Consider the following 7646-nt stretch of genomic DNA (forward strand, 5'->3'; position numbering starts at 1 on the left):
TGGCTGTCTGCCTGGTGGCTCTAAGAGCGAAATCAGCTGTCTGTCTGAGCTCATTAATTGTCTCAACAGAAATTTCCCCCTGATCGCTAGCTTCCTTAAGCAGATCAGCCTGATAAGCTTGCATAATAGCCATGGTATGCAAGCACGCGGCTGCCTGCCCCGCCGCCGAATAAGCCTTCCCCACCAGTGGTGATGTATTTTTTAAAGGTCTGGTGGGGAGAGCCGGTGCTTTCAGCGATGATGCCGATTCGGGAGAGAAATAGCTAGCGAGCGTCTCCTCCGCCCTCGGCATCGTCACATACCCACTAGATTTAGCTCCCATGATATTTGCATAAATGTTGGAAGTGTGTGTGTGAATTCGCGCTGACATAGGCTTAACCCAGGTCTTCGTCACCTCGGGGTGAAGATCAGGGAAAAAAGGCAAACATCGCCGAGAAGGCTGAGTGCTCGTGGGCAAAAATCTATCGTCAAGCTTGCTTTTAATATGAGACTCCTGCCTATCAGATGGCCACTCAATACTGAGCTTTTCAACAGCACGAGAAAGCACATTAATAAGTTCATCATCGGGGGGAAACTGGAATGACGAGGCACCAGCCTCCTCTGATCCGAAGCTTTCAACATCCAGCTCCTCACCACTGGATAGCTGAAGCTCCGGAACAATATGTGCCTCAACCCGGGGAGAAGTAGCGGGGGGCCGCGCTTCCACAGCCGGGATAGAGGCACTGGATCTCACCGGTGAAGGCTGAGATAGGGCGGGGCCCGTCTCACACCCATCGGTGAGATCCATTTGCGATCCCCACGACATGCGTCTCCGCTCTGCCTCAACAGAAGCGGGACCCGAGCCGCGGGGAGCGCGCACCGAACCGCTCTCCTCGAAGAGCGATCGGCGAGAGCGCAAGGTCCTCAAAGGAAGACGCTCACAATGCTCACAATCAGCCCCCTCGAGAGCTGACTGGGCATGCTGCACTCCCAAACAAACCACACACAGAGGATGCGAATCCCCGCCCGTAAGGTATCTAGTATAGGGGGGAACGCATCTCCTATAATGAGGTTCGCTCGTCATTTGTTTTTGGCTCATATTGAAATATATAGATATATATATATAGACAGTTCAATCACACACAGAGCGCTGCTGAAGTAACAGAAGTTGGCGTGCTTGTGATTCTAGGGTGCTTTATAGTTTCCTGGTCGATGACGTCACTCGCTGTGACGCTCATTCTCTCCATTGACTGATTTCATTCATGCTTCAGATGCACTACGCTGGAGGCGTTCCCACTGCGATTACACGCAGCGGTAGTCCCTGAAGGGGAACTTAATTTACAGTGACTGTCTATAATGTTAAATGAGCATAGCAATTGATACCTTTTCGAATCATGACTATGATTTGTGTGTGTGTGTGTGTGTGTGTGTGTGTGTGTGTGTGTGTGTGTGTGTGTGTGTGTGTGTGTGTGTGTGTGTGTGTGTGTGTGTGTGTGTGTGTGTGTGTGTGTGTGTGTGTGTCTCTGCGTGTCTGTGCCTCTGCGCACGCGTATGTGCGTGTATTCAGCAAGTGACAAAAAAGTGTCATATCATTCCTATGAATAAAGAAAAACATTTAAAATTTATTTTATTTGTTTGAAAAGTGACTGAAGAGCACCAGAGGGTGCATAGATATGTAAATAGATATTAATTTTGGCTGGCTTTAATACATTTTCTGTGCTGTATATTGCTGAATATGCTGCATATTTAATATTCAATTAGTACTTAAAAAGATTGGATTTGACAATGTTTGAAAGATCCTTGAAACAAAAGTTATGTTTGAGGCACTTAGTGTTTATTGCATTTGGATGGGCAGGAATTATAACCACAAAGCCAACATACATTTTCCACCTAATGTCTTCAAACTAAAGCTGAATGTTTTACAAGTCGGTCAGATGATTTCTTCCATTCTAGGTGGCAAGTTTTTGGTCAGATTAAGTGCAAAGTGAACTTGTTCTTGTGCCAAGAGTCTCTGGGCTGTACTCTTCAGATCATAAAGTCATTTGAAGACAAGCACAGTCGTGACAGAATGATGAGCTTTGGGGCTTCTGACATCAGGTAATGTTGTTTAAACCTCTCTCTCTTTCTTACCGTGTTGCTGATACATGTCCTGTTTATTGCTTTGGGAAAAGTTATTACAAAAAAAATATATTCACCTTCTGGTACCATCCACCCTTAAAGTGTGATTTATGTTTTCGGCATCATTCAAAGCTCTCAGAAAGCAACTGGCCATGAGAAACAGATGGTCCTTTTATTTAATGAGATTTGGGGCTTGGCAGGTTTCAGCAAACATCTAAATTTCCTGGATGCAAGGTTTCCTTGTCTCAATTATGACTGTCCTGTATTCTATTTATATATACACTGTCTGATAGGCATATATTTCTTGTATGATGAGTATTAGGCATTAACGAATGTGTGTGTTTCAGCACTTTTCTCTCAGATGACAGATGCTTCTCATCTCTTGTCCGGGCAGGGGCAGCTGGCGGTCATGACATAAAAATCTTCACATACAAATGACAAGATGCCATAAACAAACACAGAACCAAGCGGAGACAGTGGAACAACCTTCTTCTCTCCGCAGTGTAAAGTTAAAGCTGTTTCTATTGCCAGGGCTTCAGTGAGCCCATTCACAAGTATTGGCAAATCAATAATCCTGACAGGTAGAATTTGTCCGGCTCTGAAATACATCTCAGAGCTGTCCGCACTGCGGCCGTCCCCAGGCAAACGGGATTATGACCTCTGAACACTTCCGGATAAGAGGCAAATCTCTTTTTACTTTACGACCTCACTCAGGATCTGACGTTTACCACAGCACGCTCAGAAACAGATGACAGCTCGTTAAAATAAAACAAACCCTCGATACGGATCCAAACTGACAGACTGCGGCACAGAGCAGGAAACGACTATGACAGTCACATGACCTACGATTCCCCCTGCCATCAGCACTGGCTCCGGCACAATTCATATACAGTCTGTACAAATAGTTTGTGAGATTAGTGTGTCACAATTCATACTTTGTTGAAAATACTATGCCAAAGGTGCCCAGATGGTCTACTATTTCTGGTAGAGTGTTGAAGTATTTTTGCTAGCATTACCCACAATCCCATGCACATCAGAAGAGGAGGATTATATGATGTTCTTTATCAACTTTTTTAGTAACACAGCAGTTTTATAAATGTGTTAACCAAAAAGTTTAATGTAAGCACTTTTTTTATCTAAAAGATATCACTGAAATAGGTGTGCTACGTTAAAACACCCCTTTTAGGCTCTGTAAACAGCACGAACGAGGCATGGGGGCGGGCCAACCTTTTAGCCAATCAGAAACACTCTCTGCCTGCCAGTCATTTTACACTTTTTGCTGACATCAAATTTGCAGACGTCTTTGGATGGTAAGATTGTGGAGAGATGTATGCCTAAAGTTAGCACAATAGCAGAAGTTTATTTATTCATTTGGCAGATATTTATTTGCCATAGTAACTTGCACCGCCTTCTGTTTTGTCAGTCCATGTGTTCCATGTGAAACTCAAGGCTTTGAGCTACAGAAGCACAAACTTAGCAAGATGCCAAAAATAATAATAAAAAATTAATGTAAAGGTTTTAGCTTGATGCTGTGTCTTGCATAAGTTGTATATAGTATGCAGGGTCGGGAATTAATGGGTGCTTGGGACAAAAATGCCACTAAAATGCCCCCCAAATACATATGAAATGAAAAATACCCCTGCACAATTGACCCTTCGCAGGGAGCTTGTTTGACAGGTGATCTGACCAATCATACTTCGCCATCCGCCATTTTGTCTGACAAAGCAGTCAGGAGAGTTAGTAGATTAACATGGGAGGATTTGAACTTGAAAAACTGAATATACTGACGCCTTTCCGCGGTTAAAACAACATTCCTTCTTATGTTCATTCATGTTTATTTGATGCTATAAATGAACTAGAAGGAAGAGATGATCGGTTCACGAGCAGCTTTAACTGAGGCTCTAACAGCGATCTGTTACAACACATTAAAGAGCCACAAAACGGTATTTATTGTTTACATTTCTTTTTAAAAATGACCAAATTTGAAAGTTGAGACTTTGTTTAATATGTTTCATATCAAAAGTAACCGAAAAGTAACCTGGTCTGTCCTCTCTGATCCGCGATGTATTTTTCACTACGTGAGAGCGGCGTAGCTTGTCGAACATAGCGACAGTAACTAAGGGGGGCGGGTCTTTGCGAAGGGTCAATTAAAGGTTAAATAAGTGTTGATTGCGGCATTACATTTTAAATTGGCTCACGTTGCTAAAATACTGATTTATACATCTGTATTTATTTATTTTTTTGCAGTGTACTTTATTATAATCAATCACAGACATATCTGTTGAGCGCATGAATGGCCCATCAAAAGAAATGAGTCACCGGTGAAGAAGAAATCTGTTGAAAACTCTTTTCTTATGCATTCTCTTCTACTTAGTTCTGCATTCTCACAAATTTTCTCATCATAAACGACATAGTGCTGATACAATGTAAAAATATATTTATTCATTATGCAGCATAGCTAGCTTCATTGATTATAATGGGAGTTTTCGCAAGAGCACAGATGTCTGTGAACTTGCAATGAATAAGTCATTGACTACTTCAGTGATGAGGAACGTTCTTGGCTTGCTTTCTGTATATCATTTATTCCCAATTTGAAAAGATAAGGCAACAAAGCAATAATCTAATACTTAAATGGTTTTTAGCTTGTTTTGTCTGTGTAGCCTAAAAGATTGATGTGCCACTATTAATATATTCTGTAAATCAATATTAATAATCATTATTACAATATCAAGGGCAATAATCAACAATTAATTATCATGATTTTTGTCACAATATTGCAGCCTTATCCTAATTTTATAACTTATATACTTTATGTACAACCCATTCTCACTCCCAAGGCGTCAACAACTGAAGCATGGTCAAGCGCCCGAGGCGTCACATGGCAGACGACGAAGGCGCCCCTTGGCGTCACTCTGTGGCGTTTTAGGAACTCCATTGCTTTCAATGGGAAACCTGTGGCGGCAATAACAGACGCGAATTGTATCAGTAGGAAATAGCGTTGAAGAAGTCTGATTCCGAACACATCGCGATGTTTGGCATCAGGTCACGTGTGCCAGATGTTGGTAAGTAGTCGTAAATACGCTGTCCAAATAATTTTTGCTATAATGTCTTTTCTGTTAATCAGATTAGCTCTCTCATGTTCAGTCACTGGATTATATCTGTCATCTCCACGGAGGCTTTGCGTTTCATTGGTTTCTAATTCGAAACACATAACTAAACTAACGTGATTAAACACTGTCTGTCACGTGACGTGCTATAACTTAGGCCTAGACCTTCAATCAGTTAATCATATATGAAATATATATTCATATCAGGTTCAAAGAAGTAATTAGTTCCACAGTGGTATTTGTAGTAGAAGCGCAGTAACCACAAAACTTACCATGCTTTTACCACAGTATTTGCAGTTTTAATGTGTCATTTGTTGTAAATGCACTGTAACCACAACACTTACCATGCTTTTACCATAGTATTTGCAGTTTTAATGTGGCATTTGTTGTAAATGCACAGTAACCACAAAACTTACCATGCTTTTACCTCAGTATTGGTAGTTTTAAAGTAATATTTGTTGTAAATGCATAGTAACCACAACACTTACCATGCTTTTACCACAGTATTTGCAGTTTTAATGTGTCATTTGTTGTAAATGCACAGTAACCACAAAACCTACCACGCTTTTACCTCAGTATTGGTAGTTTTAAAGTAATATTTGTTGTAAATGCATAGTAACCACAACACTTACCATGCTTTTACCACAGTATTTGCAGTTTTAATGTGTCATTTGTTGTAAATGCACAGTAACCACAAAACTTACCATGCTTTTACCTCAGTATTGGTAGTTTTATAGTAATATTGGTTGTAAATGCATAGTAACCACAACACTTACCATGCTTTTAATGCATAATAATTTAAAATCCAAAAATTGTAAGCTAAATCTGTAATTTTTCCTTTAAATAATCCTATATATTATACATAATGATATTTTATTTTCTCTTTTTTCAGCTGAAAAGACCAAAAGGGCCTTTCGGACTCAGTCAGCTCATTATTGTTTGAGGAGAAGTAAACGGGAGACGAAAAGCTACAAAGGCAAATATTCACAATGGAATGTATGTGTTGGTTTTAACCTGTAATCAAACATTTTATCAATCATTTGTTGTTTCTTAAACCTTTTCTTACAAAACCCATAGCCCAATCAGTACAAACATAGTCTCTAAGTCTTAATAATTCACAATATTTAACAAGTTCTCAAATTCATACGATGCTCATACATATTTGTATACTCGTACATAATCCTGCAGCTTTTACTCCTAGTGCTGTCATTGGCTACTGCCTCCATTCCTGTACACATTTATCGTGATATTTGCAAATCAGTTGCGGATGCCCCACACACTGTCAGAAAGTTTATATTAATTGGATTTGTATTATTTAAAATTATTACAAATTGGACCCTGTCTGTCCATGTTCCAATGATACATGATGTCTCTCCAAACCTCATGACCTACCTCTGTCTGTTTGCAAGAGTGGAAAAGCTAATCTGACTTGTCACACGACATCAGATACTCGATTATTTTGTCATGATCAGATCAGTTACACTGCTGATAACTGTCCCATTTGCATGTAAATCGTGTTATTTTTGCTTGCTATTAATGACGTACTTTTAATCATGCCCACATATCAGTAAACTTATTACATTAATGCATTTAACATTTAATTATGCAACACTCTATACAGAAATAAATCCTACTGTTATTTATAAAATTTCTACTTGCTTGTAATGTAATAAAATTACCTTCCTTTCTGTCTTACAGAATTACTTAGTCCTTTTTTTAAGATCTCTACAATATCAAACTCAACAGCTCTTTTAAGAGCCGACCCTCACAAGAGCTACTAGTGAGTCTCAGTGAATCTTTCTGTGATCAGCCCTTCCCAGGTAAAGATCCTACAAAACTTCAATCAGTATTTAATCATCAAATGCTCTCTCCTGAATCGTATGGTAAAATAACTTATTTATAACTGTCTTCATTTCTATGTTTTAAGAACAATAGTAATTTCACATAGAGTAAGTAGAGACTTTTTTTGTTTTACAGCAAAGAAGGAAGACCAGTCCTTATATCAACGCAAGCTAATCGAATGAATCCTTTGTTTCGGTGAGGAAGGAACATCCGGTGCCCAAAGACAGAAAGGTGCGCGTGGCCATTTGTATGCCTTGTATTGAAACAATGCTGTAATATGTAGGCTAGTACATCACTTGATGTTGACTATTTTACGTTGTACAGGTTATCACTTGATTATTGACCGAGTAAAACTCTTGAAACAAGTGACAGAAGAGTACGTTGTCTTGAAAGAAATCAAGCATCACTGGCAAAGGCTCAAAAGAGACCATGCTTTCTAAAATATCTTTTAAAACAGGTTGCTGTTGAAATGGGTAAAACAGTTTTTTTTTTCAGTACTTAACTTATATTACAGGTGAAACTCGAAAAATTAGAATATCGGGCAAAAGTTCATTTATTTCAGAAAATTCTACTTAAAAGGTGAAACTAATATATTATATA

The 7646-nt window shown here is 39.4% G+C and overlaps 1 long non-coding RNA gene across 1 annotated transcript; it reads left to right on the plus strand.

The window, feature by feature from the left end:
• The first annotated feature begins 5029 nt into the window (after window positions 1-5029).
• Window positions 5030-7024, plus strand: LOC143731233 (uncharacterized). The gene is made up of 3 exons (XR_013200720.1): window positions 5030-5159; window positions 6097-6206; window positions 6913-7024. It is a non-coding gene; the product is annotated as an uncharacterized LOC143731233 (long non-coding RNA).
• The last annotated feature ends 622 nt before the right edge of the window (window positions 7025-7646 follow it).

This window comes from Siphateles boraxobius, unplaced genomic scaffold, assembly GCF_051911475.1.
Source record: "Siphateles boraxobius isolate OS27281-9 unplaced genomic scaffold, OSU_SipBor_1 86, whole genome shotgun sequence".
Classification (NCBI taxonomy): domain Eukaryota; kingdom Metazoa; phylum Chordata; class Actinopteri; order Cypriniformes; family Leuciscidae; genus Siphateles; species Siphateles boraxobius.